The sequence below is a fragment of the Cavia porcellus genome, unplaced genomic scaffold (assembly GCF_034190915.1).
Source record: "Cavia porcellus strain 051 isolate PalLab524CR breed Dunkin Hartley unplaced genomic scaffold, mCavPor4.1 scaffold_2, whole genome shotgun sequence".
Taxonomy (NCBI): domain Eukaryota; kingdom Metazoa; phylum Chordata; class Mammalia; order Rodentia; family Caviidae; genus Cavia; species Cavia porcellus.
The window spans coordinates 6,560,883-6,579,513 of record NW_026947485.1 but is presented as its reverse complement, the minus strand read 5'-3'; the positions used below and the strand labels follow the sequence as shown (position 1 = coordinate 6,579,513).

The following is an 18,631-nucleotide window of genomic DNA, read 5'->3' as shown; positions in this document are numbered from 1 at the left end:
CTGATTTTGTGATCGGATGAGTTCAATCAAAGCAATCCATAACAGAACCTGCGTCCCTATCTACATGATCATTTCATCTTCCAACAAAACATTTATTCTGGATAACTCCCACTGGCTCACTTGTCACAGTGTCCATGAACGGAAGCTTGGGGCTGAGCCCTGACACCATTTCCAGACCGATACGATCTGGAACGACAGAAAGGTCCACTTGTCTTGTCTTTCATCCATAGTGTGTCTGAAGCACCTGGTGAATGTGTCACTGGACCATGTCCAGTCTTAAAGAGCACACTCACACACATGCATACGTGTTGTAGAACATACCAGATACATATGAGAGCCACACAATCAGGCTCAACATTGGGCTTTTAGGAGGTACAGTGGTGTGAGATACAGAATCCCAAATCCCCCCTCACAGCTTCTTCCTCATCACCAACCAAGATAAGTGTGTACAACTATGGAGCATTAAGAATTCTAATGAAAAAATGCAGGTGGATTCACCACTGTAGATTCACCACTCTGTGTATGTGTGTGTGCACACATGCACGCACATGCATGTGTTTGTGTGTGCTCAATGTCCAAATCATTAAACCAAAACAAATTCAGCACCAGAAGGGGTGGACAGGAGTATTAGTTTTAAGGTTTGGGGCTTGGGAAGGTGGCCACAGAAGCCACACTCTCTTGTTCCCTGGCACTTCGGTGAGGGGAAAGGAAAGGGTGAAAAACACGGAACTCAAACTGCCAGGATGGGGCAGCTTTTTGTAATCTTGCACAGGCTCCAGTAGTGAACAGCATTTTAATCTTTATTCTTTGTGGTAGGGGTCTAAAGCCTGGGCAGTGATGGTAGATATGCCTGCAGAGTCCCATGATTCCACCTGAGATCTCCAGCTCTCCTTTCCTCATTTTCCAAGACTAAGAAGGAGCTGCTAGATCAACAGCACCCGTCTTCCACCAGCGAGCACTAAGGGTCAAGCTGGGATGATGACACAGCATGGCACCTTGACCAATTCCCTTCCCAAATCCTATGGCCAGCTCTGTGTGGGGGACGATAAAATAGCCAGTAAGGGTCCCTCAGGGCCTCTGAATCCTACAGCCCACATAACATTAAGGAGAAACTTACTCAGTATTGCTCTCCTTCTGCAAACTTGGTCATACGATCAGAGAACACTGAAGGGCGTCACCTCCATAGGTTACGGCGCCCAAGTGTCTGATGGAGAAGATGGGGCAGGGCCAGGTCTCAGAGGGAAGTGACCCTTAATTCCAAGGAGCACTTCCAATGCCTGCTCCATTGTATGGGCTGATGGTGTGGACCACGGAGGCAGAGAAAGAGGAGGGAAGCAGAAATGGTGTTTGACTAGTGAAGATTTCAGGTGACAGTATGATGCCTTCACATCTCCTACACAGATTTTATCTGCACTTAAATCTTAGGTATGTACTTCTGCATTGAACTTAGAGTCAATGTGATCAGGTCACTGTCCATCATCGCATTTTGATTTTTATCCATGACATCTATATTTGTATAAAATATATTTATATTTTTGTATATAATATATATTTATATATAAATAAGGTTTCACTCTAAGATTATTTTAGAAGGATCTAATGTCCCTGCTGTGAGTTATTTGCCAAGCTTTAGAAAGTACACTACATAGTTCTTTAGTATCATGTTGGTTTTATCATTTGACATGAAAACATAGATTCATATTGTTACTTTCACATTCTTCCTGTAATATTTGCATAGGTGAGCACTTGACCTTAACTTTATTAACTTGAGTTCATCTCTCTTGAGCTTTACTTCGGCATGAAACTGCACCTCTTTCTTTTTCACAGAAATCTTAGGTATTGCTAGTCTGCAGGGGAAACTTCCAGTAGGCTGCAGGTAAGCAGTGACCGGTGACTCTTCAGGACCCTTCTAGACATTTAGTTTATTCACCTGCTCTGAGATGCTATGAAGTATTCAAAGCTGTTGTAAGAACTGAAACTATGTATGGCTCTTTGAACACTCTTATTTGATTTATGAAGAGAGTATTTGATTTTACTGCTCTGTGCTTGAATTTTTAGGCTGCCAAGATAAATTTATCCTGAAAACTCTTTGTAAGGGTGCCCCACAAAACATGTGCTCTTACACTGAGATGCCAGAGTGTGAGGGAATTTATAATCTGCCTTAGAACAAAACAGAAAGTTACCAAGGAGTTACTGAGACCCGAGATTCCTTAGGGTACTGTACTCAGCGCAATCTTTAAACAGATGCTTCAAGATGTTGTCCTCAAAATAGCAGCATAAAACCATAGTTACAATTTGCAGGGCCAGATGGACACAGTTTCAATATCCATTCCACAGAGAGGCATGGCCTAACTGACCTCCTTTACTGCTAGCCAGGTCGCAAAGTTATTTCCAGAGTCAGTGACATTTCCCAGTCTAGATGAGGAGCTGGCATCGAGAATCCCTGAAAGACTTCACAAAATTTACCTCCAGAAATGCAAATTGTCAGACGAAAGAGAAATGCCTGTGCCTTACCTCTTCTGTCTTTTGTGTCCCTATGTAAACTGCCTGGGGCACACTAGCTTTCCTCTGGAGTTTTCTCTATCCATGAAAAGTGTAGCTGTAATTGGACCTCTGTATATTCACTATCAAACAAGAAATAAGCACAAGGCATGAGTTCTGCCCAGCAGGATCTTTAGACAAGGATTTAAGGTTGTTTTTGGAGCCTTAGCTTCTGGGTAGACATGGCTCTTTCTTAAAAGAATACACTCCAAAATGGAATGTTCCATTATAGGAGCTTTGAAAGCCAGCAACTCTTATTAGAATTCTGTAAAGCATCTAGCAGTTCACCTAACACCCAGGGAAATACTTTCCTGAAACAATTTCTGAATATTACCATTTTTAAACTGAAGGCTAGGAACTGCTTTACTCTGAAACACAAAACACAAATACGAGCGTGACACTGGGTTCGCTGATACCTCCTCAATTCCTCTAGAAGTTCATGAGTTTTATTTCACATTCTTCTAGAAAAAATATGGGTAAATAATTTTGTTTTTAAATTATGCACCTTATCTATAAGGAACTGAGATGGGAAGCTGTTCAGGAATCAAAATTATAAACTAAAACCAACCCCATTTCAAAATGGCGTATGAAACAAAAACAAAACCCTGTGTCTGTATTTATGTATGGAAAAAATAAGTTTTGCTGTTAGAAACTGATATTGAAATGATTGTAATGGGAAACAGACAGAACGTTATATTCTATATAGACACCGTCATGGAAATATTGAAGTTGCCAACACATGTAGCTAAATTTCCCACTGCTCTTATAAAACAGATTCTGCTCTTTCCTTCGGAACCTAACATGTGCTCTCAGCAGAGAGACAAGTCACTGCAAACAGAAGGTGTTCAGCACCGCTTGGACCATTTCCCAGCACGGTGGCCTCTGGTGCAATCTTTGGCCGTAGATGCATGAGACAGTTCAATAGTGCAATAAACATTCTTCCCTCGCCCACCCCATTTAGTGGCCCAAACAGTAATCTGTCCTAGAAATTGCCTGCTGTGCTATCATCTCAAATCCCACTTCAATTGGCAGCAAGGTATTCATGTCCACAAACCAAAGAGCAGGGACACATCTATTAAGACAGCCGAACACTCAGCCACTAATTGCTTAAAGTAATTTGGAAACATATTTTAGGAATCATAATACAAAAGAGAACAATACTTAAATTATTAAATAAAGTGAGAATCGCTTCTACCTGAAGACATTTCTGCTGGGTACTTAGTTTATGCAGCATCACCCTCAGTGGTGAAGCACGCCAGCTGCAAAGAAATAATCACTTCTTTTCTGAAGAAAATAAGGGTTACACAAGCATTAGACAATCACAGTAACAGCACTGCAAGAATAAAGTTCATTACCATTATCTAGAGGAATTGCCCAGCATACTAATAAACTCTGAGTTAACTCAAAATTATTTTTTAATTTTACCTTGACCAAAACAAATAAAAGAAATCCAAAACACCAAACAAAAAACCATTCAGTGACAAGGAAAAACAAACATACAGTTAAATTATCTCATTATGAACTATGCTCCTTGCTGCTTCAACTTTGTTCCATCCTTCAATATACTCAAGGTTAGGACCACAGTGCACATCGTATCATTTGTCACTAAATTTTCTTGTGATACCTCATTGTGTAGATATAATTGCTTAATTATATTTCATATAAGTTTTTTTATTTAGCTAGCTTAACACAAATGACATACAACATTCTATTTACTCCAAAGATTATAGCTTGCAGGTATAAGAAAAATAAAAGGCAGGAAATGGAGACAAAATTATATCATCTGTGTTAGAGAAAGAAACTAGACTTTTGGGAATTTGTTTTGGTTGCCTTTTCTTTACATTATACACAGCAATATTTTTCAAAAAATATGAACTGTATTTAGGGTTTTTTTAAACTTAAAATATATAATTGTCCAACTCACTTTCCTGTTCCTGAACTTCTGTTAAGGATGTGCATAGCAGTGTGATACATAATTTTTTTTTTTTTTTGTCTTTTTCCTTTTTATCGGTACCAGGGATCGAACTCATGACCGCCTGCTTGCAAGGCAGGTGCTTATGCCGCTGAGCTAAATCCCCAGCCCCATAAATTTTTTAAAAAATTGAAATTTTAGGTATCCAAGTGTTGTTGGTGACAGTGTATAATCGGGTGATGATATCATTAAAGTGTGACATAAAGTTTAACTTATCAGGGAGTCCATTGTTTAATAGTAATGATATAAGAAAGTCCTGTAAGCCTACTTGTGTTCCTAACTGTGGAAACAGCTTTTCTTCATTCCCTAAATGGTATCAGGAAGACAAGACCAGAACAATTTCTCATGAGTGTTAAGTACTCAGGTACATTTGTGTGTACATGCTGTTGTAAGCATGCTAAAGATAGAACAACTCACCAGTAGATGAGAGCACATATGGCATTTTCTATCACAGCAACTCAGAGAGGAAAAGGCTGCCGTTTCTCCAAATTCAGTGCGCGTGAAAATCACCAGGAAACTCACGGAAAGTCCAGATTCCCAACTCTACTTTCCACCTATCACCAAGTCCAAAATGGAACGCAAAAACAATGGGCATTTTAACACCTATTCTGGGAAATTCAGATGCATTTAAATAATTTTAGAACATACTTTGAGTCAACGAAGGAAAGCAATTAGTGGACAAAAGTACTGAAGAGGGAATCAGGGAAGCAGAGTACACATGGAAAGGCAAGTAAGACCAACATTGCTTCCTCTCTCCCCTGCAAAGAGGAAACAGCTCACTCTGAGATCGCCCCAACATTTAACCACTTGGCTGCATCCGCTGCGGCCCTGCACTAAGCAAAACATTAATGGCAGGAACCAGCCCAGAGCTAAAAAGAGTAACCCCCCAACTAAATATTTCAGATTATTCTGCCATCCTACCACATCAGCATGTTCTCTTTCTTCTGTAGTCACCGTCAAACACATTAAGTGTTCTCCTATTTCTTCAGTCCTGGTTTCACTCATCCAGGGGCCTACGTCCCGCCCTGCCTTCTAGATCCTCCTTTCTTGGCTTCTAGAATGAAGAACAGTCACTTCCTCTCAGGCTACACTGAGCCTTACCTTCCTGTTCCTCCTCATCCCTCCTGCCACCATGCAACCTCCTTTACCTTCCCTGGATCATCAGTTCTCGTGACATCCCCAAGCAGACATCTCCCAAGTGTGCATCTCCAGCCCGGGTGACTTCCCACCCGCTCCGGGCTCCGAGTGCTCATGGCTTCTCTGAGTGTTCAGCAGGCATTGAAATTTCACATTTTCAGAAATGAATCCTAATCATTTGCACTCCTCTCTCCTATCGTGCTACAGTCTTTCCCTCCTCAAGAGGCTGCTCTTGGCTTCAATTTGCTTAAACAAAAAATGTCTGAATCAGTCTTTCCTTCTCTTTCTGCTACATCCTATTTCTAATCCATTTGTTAATCCTTGGAGTCCTTTAAAATGATAATCTCCCAATTATCGCTTATCGGTTCCTACCACCTCCTCTGCTAAATGCCGGCTATTTCTTTCAGATCTTCTTACCAGGCAGTGATAATATTTAATTGGAATCCAGATTATGTCACTTTTCTGGTCCAACATTCTAAAATCCCTATCTCACTTAGAGTCAAAGCTGAACCCTTAGAATGACCTTCTATGGCAAAATAAGTCAAGTAAATTCAAATAAAGCTAGGTCAAGGCAAGTCAGAGCATGTCAATCAATCTGAGCTGAGACAGCTTCTGACATGGCAATTCAGGTCACAAGTCACAACAGCTCAATTCAAGTCCTGGACAACCCCACACCCACGCTGTACTTCTGGCCTGTTTTCATCCAGCTAAAACTACACTGGTTTCCACGCGATTCCAAGGCTCCCAAACCACAGTCTCCTCCCCTGCTGTCTCCTCTGAAATGCTTATCCCAGAAAGCCCTACTGCTCACTCTATTTCTGTGTCTTTACTAAAAAATAGTCGCCTTTCTTGCTTGTAATCTCACTCTACAACGTATGTCCCCATTTTCCTAATTTTTTCATGAATTTGAAATTTATCCTGTTTATTGTTTGCCCTTCCTCTGTCTCCCTCAACAAACAAGCTTCCTAAATGCAGAGATTTTTCTTTCGTTTCTTACGAGAAACAATTGGGGCATTCAAGAACTATTTCTTGATGCAGGAATGGTAGGGAGTACCATCAAAATGTTATTATTAGCGTCTCCTTGAATGTGGGTAGGACGTCAGTTAATTAATATCCCAATGCCGAAAGGGAGCTGGGGTGATGTGGCAGAGCTGTGGGGCAGCCCCCCAAGTTCCGCTGCCACTGCCTCCCCCCAGGTCTTATGCATTATTACCTAGCACAGCACTGTTAAGAGGAGCACTGGGAAATGTTTTGCAAATGTCTTGGATTTTGGTGAAGCAATATTTTTATCTCATGGGATACTTTCTAGATAATACACTTTACATGTGTCTGAGAAAATTCAATTACAGACTTCTTTTCACCGCCTCCTAGCTTAAAGAGTGCACAGACCGGGGGCTCCATCTGGGGTTGATCAGCACACCAGCATGCTCCTACTAAAATTATTAGTTCTTGTTAGCCTTTGTGAATGTGCTTGAGTTTGAGGAAGCAATGAAAAGAAGGAGGCAAACTCCCAGGTCTGGAATTCTAGTTACAATTAGATTTCTAAATTCTGTTTAAATAGTATCAGGCCTGGGCCCATATCTGTACATCTCTATTTCACACTGTATCTCCAAATCCTATTATAGTACTTGCATTTCTTTCTCTCTCTTTCTCTGTCTCTCTCCCTTTCTCTATCTCAATTAAGTCAAATGATAATATGAAAATGTGCATGATGTAATTAATTCCATTCCATTTTGGCATTGCTGCTTAAATGATATGACTGAGAAAAACAATTTCAAATAAGAACAATTATAAAAATCAAGATAAAGATGCAGAGTTATCCCTATTTGTTTCTATAAAGTATTGTATATAAAGGGACCTACTGGAGTAACTTTTGTTTTAGAAACAAGTCAAGTCAGCCTACTAATAACATCAAATTTGATACTTTCTTTTTTTCTCAGTCACTTTGCATAATGTGTATACACATCATGTATATAAACCGGAGTCCTAGGATCACAATTCTCTCAGACTCTCAGAACACAAAATATTTCCTAACACTCTAACTGTACACATTTTACAAGCAAAACCCCTCTAGAGTTGTGGACTAATATCCCTGGGAAAGGGTGCAGGGAATGTTTACAGTTTTCCTTCCTGAGAAAGGATCCGTCACTTTTCCCTGATACCCACACTCTGCTACCTCCCGGGGATCAATTTTCCCCACCCTCCTAGTCCTTTGTCTTTTGGTGACAAAGTTCTAAGCTGATCAACATGATTCCATTCTACTGGGTACAGTTTTAGTTAGAGATGTCCATATGACTTAAGCAAAGTCCGTAAGACTCATGACAAATTATTTTCTGTATTTAAACCAGAAAACTTAGCCCCGGAGCCCACTGGCAGCATCTGGGAGCTCTCAAAGCAGAAGTGCCAAAATATAAAACTACATGAAAAAAAAAATGAAATGCACATAGAGAAATTGGGCTCTAATTATATCATTGGAGTTTTGGACAGAGCCTTGCCAATCTCTGTGCTGTTCTCTTGTGGGATATAACAAATTTCTTATATTGTTTAAGCTGCTTTGGGATGAATTTTCTATTACATATAACACGGTTTTCTAAATAATACACGTTTTTTTAGCATTTGAAACTTTAAGCACATCATTCAAAAAATGTAGCTTTTTTCACAATAGGAGTGTAAATTAGATTTTACTCATTTAAAAATAATCTGATGCCTCAAACGTTCCATCCAAAGTTACTCAACTCAGATTACTGGTTGGGTGAAAGTTAGAGGCATCTTCCTTCACCCCGCTGGTATAGAAAATTACTGCAGGCGTGTCATAGATCCGTGTTCCTATTCTCTAATCTGAAGCAGTATTGAAATACTAAGTCCGTTGTCTAGAAGCCAGTGCGGAGGCTGGGAGAGGCACAAAGCAGGCATCCTGAGCACTACAGGAAGAAGAGGAAAAGGATGCACAATCATTGTGGGGTGGAACAGAGGAAGAGAAGTTTGACAGACTGAAATCTAACAGAGAGTTGTAACTTTTATGCTGGACCAAAGATGGGTATCCTAAGAACTAGCTGGCAGAGGAGCAGGAGGGAGTGATTTTGAGTTCTACTCTATAGGATCTACGTCAAGGCTGAGAAAAAAAAAAGACCACAGGCAGTGTATGTGAGCCATGTGTCTTCAACACTGATGCTGGGGAAATTCTATCTTCTGTGTCTCGGTCCATTTTCTGGTGCTAAGAACTCAGTATCACAGACTGAATAAGTGACATAGAAAGCCATCGATTTGGGCTCGCACTGTAGCCACTGGGTTAAAGGGCTGTGTTTGGTGGGGGTCTTTGTGCAGCATACCCCTACAGTGCCTCAGGCAAGACAGGGCAGGGACAGGCAGGGCACAAGACAGAGGCAGACTGGCTTTCATGCCAAGTCACCCTAGAGCACACAGCACGAAAGGACTCACTGAATGGTGAGGACAGGGCGCTAAGTACTTCCCAATCCCCACAAACTCTCAGCAGAGCAGCCTGGGCCTAAAGCTTCCCTGCCCAGCCTCAGGGTTACCCCAGGGAATATCTTGCTTTTGTTACTGCTCTCCCATTGTTCTAACACATCCACAGTCTTGGGAGCTGAAAGACACCATTCTATTTATAGCATTCTGCTTTTAGTAGTGATTTTCCATCTACAAATTACAGTAATTCTCAAAGGTTGCAAATCAGATGCATGCTGACAGACAGCCGCCCTTGCTTGTTCTCTAAGTGGACAATGGGCTAATGCTCCCTTGGACTGAACTCCTAGTATCTCATTATGGAGATTAAATTTTCTCTTGCGTTTCTGGGAGATCGGGGAGGGAAGCCATGTTTACAGCACACTAGTGTCTATGTGTTCTGTATCCGTATTATACATTAACAATAACAATACAAGCAACAGCAAAACCATCCAGTGCACCCTCTGTGCACAGGACTGTGTGTGTGTGTGTTTGTCACTGTCCTAAAAGTCTTATTTGCTCTGTCATGTTTTATCTTCACACCCATCTCAATGGAACAGATACCACTTTATGTTCACATCAGAAAAGGAACCTGAGGCACACTGCATATAAGTCATCTGCCCAGGGGCACAGGATTGTGTGTGGTTGAGGCTGAAGTAGGAAGCGTCCATTTGATTTCCCACTGGATAGAGCTCCTGTGGGCAGGTCACGCACTCCATGGAGTGTTAAGGTCATAGACCCTGACTGTTATCCATTCTCTGAAGCTCTCACTTGGTACCGTTTCTTAGTACCTCATTATGGAGATTAAATTTCAACATGAGTCTCTAGGAATTATGGGGGAAACCATATTTAAACCACACTGTTCTCTACATGTCCACTTGGCCTGCTTTCATGATTATCTCAATCTTTAATTTTTACCCGTCTGGGGTTATTTTTTGTTTCCCTGCATTTGTCACTGTTAGTGGCAAACCTTATCCAACAATAATGACACCTGTATTAATATTTGTATCCCAGGCTGGGGATTTAGCTCAGTGGCATAAGCGCCTGCCTTGCAAGCAGGCAGTCGTGAGTTCGATCCCTGGTACCGATAAAAAGGAAAAAGACAAAAAAAAAAAAAAAAAAAAAAATTTGCATCCCTGCACTCTAGTTTACAAAATGCTTTCACATGTACTGTATTACACGTATGCTCTGTAGGAATACATGCACACACACATGCATAGATAAGTGCATGCATACACATATTTCTATATTTGAATAATTTCTTGATATTCTTTCAAAGAAGTTAAATTTGATTTTCAGTAGATTTTTAATCTTGGGAGGGTTTTCTTCTTCAAAGTATCAGTGACCTCAAACCAAATTCCTATTCTGCTCAAACTCACCTGCTTTTGAAGCTTATGTCTGTATCAGAGCAATAGTTTCCCCTTATCAGTTACAGGTCACACAAGCAAAGAAAGAAGGTAACTAACATTTATTAAGTGCAAGCGATGAGGCGGGCCCTCTGCAAAGGCTTTACATCCCCATTTAATCCACACGCTTACCCCGGCTGGTGAGTATTATGATTCTCATTTTACGGCTGAGGAAATCAAGACTCACAGAAGTTAAGTAACTTGCCTGGGGCCAGACAGCTAGTTAGCAGCAGAGCTGAATCCAGGAGCTCATGTTCTCTCTACTATAACAAATCACATTTCTAAGTTAATGTAGGAAAAATTACAGTCTTTGGAATAGCTTTTGATTGCCCTTCATATGTTATTGTCAAAAGTTTAAGTGGCAAATTGGAGTCCAAGTGTAGCTCAGCACTGATTGCTGGGTAGGACACGAGTCATAAACCCAGGCACGTGTGCACCTCGGGAAAACGCTAATAACTGCTCCGAGCTCTACAGAGATGACACTAACGGAAAGCATACATTTGACCTATAATCCATGTACAAATTTCAGTGAGATAACTTGCACTTCTTCACGCTAACGTTTTGAAATCCAGCACAGACTTGAAGCTCAGCGCGTCTTTGTTTAGGCTCCCCACATTTCGCTTTGTGAGCTTTAGTTAGTGTATGTCTGTGATAACAATCACCGCCCTTATGGGGGATCTGCACCCACAGGTTTCCCTCCTTCATCTTTCGTAGTTCCCCTCCCCTCCCCGCTCAAAGTCTACTTTCCTGTTTCTCACCATCTCTCATCTCACTCGCTACCTGTTTCATCTTGGGCCTCCGTGATTTATTTCATTCAGTGTCACAGTCTCATGATCCTTCCGTGTTCCACAAACTCAGCCGCCACATGAAGCTACCCCAGCCCCGTCCATCAGGTGCGTTCTGGACTCTGATTTCTTTGTTCTCCCCTTGCCATGACAGCCCCACGAACCGCCCTGCATACGCCGAGGTCCTTACTCCTGTGCATTATTTACTTATTTGTGTAAGTCTAGTTTTTGGCATCAGCGTTCCAATTCTCGAGAGGATGAAAGGTTACCTTCTGGTTTTCTCATCCTTCAGCTATGGCTTGACTTAAATCACTCATCACTGTCCCCCAAAGGTTCCTTCAGATCTTGTAATTAGCTCCTAACTGGTTCCCCTGCTGTGCTGCAGCTCACTTCTTTGGTTCTACTTAGGTTCTCCCTTTCTTCCATACAAACATTAGCATATATCTTTCTTCAGTTAACTATCTTCCTTTTTAGCATTGATTTGATCACTGTGGATACATGGAGTACATTACATGAATCCTCCCGAAACTTTCACCATGAAATGGTGTCTATATATTCCATTATTCCATGGAGAAAAAGCTCCTGTGGCACGTTTAAGAATCTCAGTGGTAGACCATCACTACATGCTCACACAGAGACACAGTGCTTCCTGCTGCTCGCTAGTAAACTAAGGGAACAGTTCTTTATTCTCAAAAAATGTGTGGGTGCTGGCCAAGTGGAATGTACTTTATTTGTCTAATTAAGTACACCAAAAGAAAGAAAGAAAATGGGAAAGATATGAATGTATATAACACATATTCATTCTGTTGGGCTGCATCAGCCTCAAACTGAAATAATGATCAATCACTTGAGTTCTATCATTTCCATAAATGCTACCATCAACAAATATAACTGTAAATTGTGGGTTAATAAGTATACTTATCAAATTCTTACTCAGGCACAAAATATTAGTCATGTGCTATAAACTGCAGAGCAAAGGAAACAAAAGGCCAGAGTATTTATGGATTCCACTGTGCTATGTACTAGTTTGCAGGCTCCTTTAGTACAATGTGTGCTTTTGCAACCTGACACCATTTTTTACCTGAAGTTGAAGGAAAGATTAAGCAAATTCACTCTAGCACTGTTTCTCTAGGAAGTTTCCTTCCATCTTAAATCCAAAGGCTGGCTGTCTTTCCCAATTCAAACACACCGATCTGGGGACAGGCACACGTCACTGTAAGACACAGTCAGAGAGTTGTATTAAGTATGCACAACACACACACACACACACACACACACACACACACACACTATGTTATTGATTGGGAGCTGCAGATTGCATCCCCTCTAGCATTTCTGCCACCAGACTATAGATTCACTCTGTACCTGAAGTGGCTCCCTGAAGCCAGACAGGAAAGTTCGTGTTGCCATTTCTTGATGTCTTGAGCCAATCTAGGACTAGAGGTTTAAGTTCCAAATATCTAGTCAACTCTTTTCTTATCTTTTTCACATTTGGCTACCTGCTCTTATACACCAATAAGGTGGGGATGGATGACCCAACCTGTGCTCCGTACACACCCAGTCCCCTAAAGTTGTTTAGAAGGGACCAGTCATGCATATGAATGTACGTGTGAGTACTGTGTAGTCACCATGCAATAGCGCCCTTCAATTTCCAAGGCATGGTCCTATTTCAGACACTCACTTTCCACACTATCATCTGATCATCACTTTTCTTTCTTTCTTAATAGCAGAGTTCTGGAATATATGACCAGCTAAAAAACTCCCAGGCTCGGCTGCCTTCAGGCGTGCATCAAGTCTGCAAATGCACATAAGCAGAGGCAGGCATGGGCCTCTGGAAAATGCTCTTTAAGGAGATGTGGCTCATGCAGCCTTGCGTGCCGTAGCTTTATGCACCATCCGGACCTTCCAGTGTTGGGGCCTCAGACTGAGAATGACACAGCAGAAGTTATGAGACATGATGATACCATAGGGTTGCTATGCAAGCCCTGGACAGTTTATTTATGAATTCCTTTTACATGAAGTAGAAATGAACATCTATTAAGTTGAAGCTATTTTTATTTTTTTTTCTTATTTAATAAAATCAAACCTAAGGTGACCTGAAACATACACCTTAAAGTGCTTCGTGGAAACCAAGGAAATGAGGTTTTCAGCTGACAGATATGATTCACCCATACTGTTCCAAAAGTCTAACAGACATAACCTTCCCAACACCTAAAATTAAGTTTGAAATGCCATTTGTTAGTACTATGCTTACATACCCACTTTCCAGGGGACAAGGTGATTACTTTATTGCCTTTTCAAATGTGGATATAAATAATAGAACAAATTTGGATTTTTATTCTTTTTACCAAGCTCCTGAGGAAATTATGAGGTGTGCCTTGGAATGTGTCTGGTGTAAGCCGTTACTTTTTCTAGATCCTGAGCCCTTTTGCAATTTTTAAATTTTGAGGCAGTCTCTTTCTGAGTGCCTAATTCCTTGGGTCGGGCTTAAACTTGCAATCTTCCTGCCTCAGCCTCCCAGAGGGCTGGAATTCCAGACATGGGCTACCGTACCTTGCTCATCTTTTAAATGACAACCAGGTCAAAATTCCATGATTTGCTGGAGCAATTCTTTAATAAATCTGCATCACTATTTTACAGAGTAAAAGAATGTTATTTTAAGTAATATGATTTCTCAAGTGTTCAAATATTCAAATAACATTCACAAAATTATATATATATATATATATATATAGTTGCTCTATTTTAATAAAATGGGATCAATCAATATTTGAGAACTACTCTAAAATTAAAGTCATAAAGAAAGCATTGTATTAAAAAAATCCATGTAAATTTACTTTCATTTTCTAAGTCATAGTTTTAACACAGTTTTATTTAGTGCAAATATTTCTCTACCTCAAATCATAGGTTTAACATGCAAATGTTCAAAAGATGTTTTATACTGTGTTGGGAACTGCGTACTAGATTGTGCACGTGATCGCAATTCTCATATTTCCTCATATTTACGACTGTAGGTATTATACGAAATTTTCTTGTGAAATTTTAGTACGCAATGATTATTCTTACATGCTGGATGGAGATAATGCTTGCTTTAAAATGGTAGGAATGTTTGCTAAGTTATTGAGGAAGCTGACCAGAGTGAATTGATTTATTTTCTATTTTTAAAAATTCCAACTGCCATGGGGCAAACACGGGTGTCACACGCTGAGTATGCCTTCCACACGGTAAGCCAGAGCACCATGTGCATCAACTTCAGAGGAACTGGTGGACTCAGGAAATGAGTGATCGCAGACCCACGGCTTCGCAGAGCTCAAGAACACCCACCAAACCCCTGTGGCTTGCAAAGTGCTTACAACAAAAACTGCTTTGCAACATGCAGGGAGAAGGACTGAAATACACAGGCATGACCTGTTCAGATTCGTACACTGTGGGCAGACTGCCACCTGCTGCAGGTGCCTTTTCTGGTTGCCATTATTGAATGTTGATCAAGGACATAATTTGGGTAACTGCGTAGGAGTTGGTCCATTATATACTTGTATTACTAAACCTATTCATTTACTTGCAATAAGTGATAGGTTCCTCATTCCATTGGATACTCAGCACCACTAATAAGTGGAAACGAGGTGTATGAAAAACACATTTGAACTGCATTCATCTTACAGTTCATAGCGAGAACCTAGCCTCCTGGTTTACCACTACAGCACTGCTGATTAGAAGGAAATTGCAAAAGCAATGTGACATGTGAATGCACTAACACTCTTTAGCCTTGACATCCCTTAATATTCAACCTGTAGACAGCCCTATGCCAGTATCCCTTAAAGCTGAAAGATGGGCTTGTCTAGCATTCCACAAAACCGCAATTCCCTCAAAGCAGATCCAACTACACTTATATCCCCATGGACCCTACTGGAAAATTTGCCTACTGATGAAAGACGAAACTGGATGAAGGGGCACTGCTTCCATAGTGCCACACCTTCCCTGAGAGAGCGAAGCACAGATTTTTCTCCCAATAAATTTGTTTGCTTTCAGTTATAAGCCTGGATACCATGGTGATTACATAATCAGGGCATGTACAAAATTAGCTGGAACACTTATTAGTTCTCCTTTTTCAATAAGTGTTGTTAGAGACAGGGAAAAAGTGATAAATTTGAAAACTGCCAGAAAAAAAACGTTAAAGTTAACTAGACAGCTAGTATTTACTGAGTGCCTACTATGTACAATCAGCTAGACCAGGCGATGACCTACAACTCTCATCTATGTTATTATTAGGAATCACATGCCAGATAAACTGCATCCATGGAGACTCACTTTTGCCTCTTACGTGGCTCATCTATGGCTATTTATTTAAGCACCTGGCAGCTTTATTCAAGTGGAAGCCCTTGATCCAACAGCCACGGGATAGATTGTCAATTTCCAAAAGAGCCGAGGTAAGGGGATGACATCTATATATAAAAGTGGCAGTGTCACTTTAGATCACAGCCACTGATGATTTCTTTTCAATACTTTACCTGCTTAAGAGTGACATAAACAAATGGCTGATTGGCTTAAGGCATTGTTATTTAAGGACCAATGGCCCTTGTGTTCACGCCACCCAGGCTTTTCTAATTTTGGAGATAACTGGACAAGGCAAAGAGAGATCACAAGAATCTCCTAATTGTCAGTGACAGAGGAAGGAGGAAAACTCAGCTCCTAGGTTTCCCTGTCTGTGACTCTCCCGAGGTCCCAGATGTCACCTCCAAATCCCAATCCTTTGGATGTAATCTTCAGACACTGAAGCAGCAGTCAAGAGCACACACTCCAAGGTCACGCATCTGGGGCCAAATCCTACCATTGCCACTGTGCGAGCCTGAGTGGTTTCTTTAAGCTCCATATAGCAAGGATCTCATCAGGTCAGGCAAATCAGTTAGCAGCCAAAAATAATTTCGTGCAAATTACATGAGTGTAGATTCATGGAACACTTAAAACTGTGCCTCAACTGTCACTGGTGTGGTATGCATTTCAAACGCAGTCCCCTTCACCCACTCACACAAGAAAACATTGTGAGCTCCTACTAGATATTAACTAAGGGGATGCAAGAGCAAAGAAAATCCACCAAACCCTCCCTCCCCTTCCTTGAGCTTATGGGGGGGACCCAAATTTGAGATGACAGGAGCAATTTTCTACCGAAAGTGCCCCAAATTGTGAGCAGCTGGTGTGGAGGAGAGGGATGGTAGGGTCTCTGGAGGGCAGGCATCAAGGGCTAGAGCCAGAAGGTAAATGTGAAGGTGAGGAAACTTAGTCAAGTGGGGAGAGAGAGAGAGAGAAGCAGCAAGCATCATCCAGGGAAGAGTTTGCAAAGCACATTAAACAGGGAAAAACATTCAAACAGAAATGGGAAGCACTGGAGTGTTCAAGCTGCGGACTGACAGAACGTGATCGAGCCTTGCACGTGTGTAAGAGGAAGCAACGGCCTGCAGAGAGGGCAGAGGCAGCTTCAGGTGAGAAGCCATGAGTGACAGCATCGGTTTTGGAGCCTACAGGAGTTTTCTGTTCTACGGGAGGAGGCACAAAGACAGCCTGAGGGTATCTGGGCTCAAGCTGAGCTCTCTCTTCCTGGAGAGGACCTAGATTTGCCCCACCCTATGATGTGTTTAAACTCGGGCTCAGGACAGTTGATCTTCCAGGGATACCTTTTTTTTTTTTGGTACCAGGGATTGAACTCATGACCTCACGCTTGCCAGGAAGGCGCTTGTGCCACTGAGCTAAATCCCACACTCCAGGGATACTTTAATGTGCCAAAGCAAGTGGGGCTGGACACAGCGCTGTTAGATTCTGGCCGCACTGCTGTGCTTCCTCAGTGAAGTGACTCGGCCAGGTCTCTGTACTGTCATGGTTATCATTCTCACAGATATGATGATGAAGCTCACAAGGAGGCTGTGGCGCCTGACACAGCACATGCAAAGGTTTAATATCCCTGCCTAGCATACATTAGATAGTCAATAAAACTTCAGTTGGCGTCAACTGCTGCATTTGCAGGCATTCCTAGTTTTGAGGAAGTCAAGTTCCAAAAGCAATGATCCTCATTTCTAACTCACTGTACATCTCTGCAATTGCAGGTGATAAGCCCCCTTAGGAGTCCTTCATAGTACAATAAAACAAGGAATTGAAATAAATGCCACTGCAGACAACTTGTCTAAACAAGAGAAGTTGCATTTTGTGTCTCTGCATGCATCCCCGTGCATTTCTATCCTGACCTCTTAAGTATCCCTTTATAGCTAGGGAGTAGCTCGTTCTCGGAGAGACAAAGGACTGAACATTACTCTCACTCTCCCCTGTTTATAAAACACAGAGGAGTGTTTGACAGATGCAGATCAGTCTCCTGCCAGTAGCCTCATGCATCACTAGTCACCTTAGAGCAGATCCACACCCGCAGACTCTTACATGTCTCCACCTCAGGCCTCTGAGCCTCTCCTCCTACTGTCCCACGGTCCCCCACACATAAAGTATCCTCAACATCCTTTCTTAGTTCAGCCTGCCTAGAAAACCTTTCTTCAGAGTCTCTGAAATGTCTACAGAAAATGAAGAGCAAATAAGACCTCAGAGAAATCAATCTAGGGATCCAGCCCGATTTCTGTTAGCATTCCCAAATCACAGTGAACAACAGGCTCATCTCAGAAGCCTAATGCACGCGTCAGTCATTGTGCTAAGCATGAGGGACAGAGAGAAATGAGAACTGGCTGCTGCTTTCAAGTGATCCACATTTTAGGGAGAAAGAAGATCCACCGAGCTGCCGAAAAGTACGACCACAGCGCAAGGCACCAAAGGTCATGAGAAAACGAATGGAAAAATCACTGCTTCTACTTTTTAAAAAGTAAGGATTCCTCGTGGACAAAGTCAGTGGGCCCCTTAAGTGATTTTGTGTATGGACCATATGAGTTTTTATAAATGAGGCCCTGTGGAAATACATGCACAGGAAGGCAACATTTTAAAGGTCATCAAAGTCTGAATGCAAAACTAGCTGTTTGTGGGTACCACCAACGTGACTGACGTCCGCATGAAAACCCACAACATGGTGGTGTAGCGGCATGGAGAACTGGGAAAATACGGGAATTCCTCACTCAGACTCTCTGAACATCTGATAAGTTGTGCACTGTCATTCCTTTTGATCACAAAACACCCTCAAAATGACCGAATAAGATACCTAACTCCACATAGCCAAACACACAGAAATTTACACACACACACACACACACACACACAATTTGGAAATCAGTTTCCTAAATGCTGGATTTCTCACTGCACACACTATCTTAGATGCTGCAGCCCTCCTTAAAGGATAGTGAATAGGCCAC

At 41.6% G+C, this 18,631-nt stretch overlaps 1 protein-coding gene and 1 long non-coding RNA gene across 13 annotated transcripts in view; both read right to left on the bottom strand.

Moving 5' to 3' along the window:
- Nucleotides 1-18,631, bottom strand: part of Magi2 (membrane associated guanylate kinase, WW and PDZ domain containing 2) — a 1,223,070-nt gene that overhangs the window by 1,091,701 nt on the left and 112,738 nt on the right. The window lies entirely within an intron of this gene.
- The window catches only part of LOC111756875 (uncharacterized), a 168,817-nt gene that overhangs the window by 37,756 nt on the left and 112,430 nt on the right, over nt 1-18,631 (bottom strand). For both annotated transcript variants that reach the window (XR_010042297.1, XR_010042298.1), the window contains exon 3: nt 1-18,631. This exon is cut by the window's left edge and continues 37,756 nt beyond it; it is cut by the window's right edge and continues 89,371 nt beyond it. This is a non-coding gene — a long non-coding RNA (uncharacterized LOC111756875).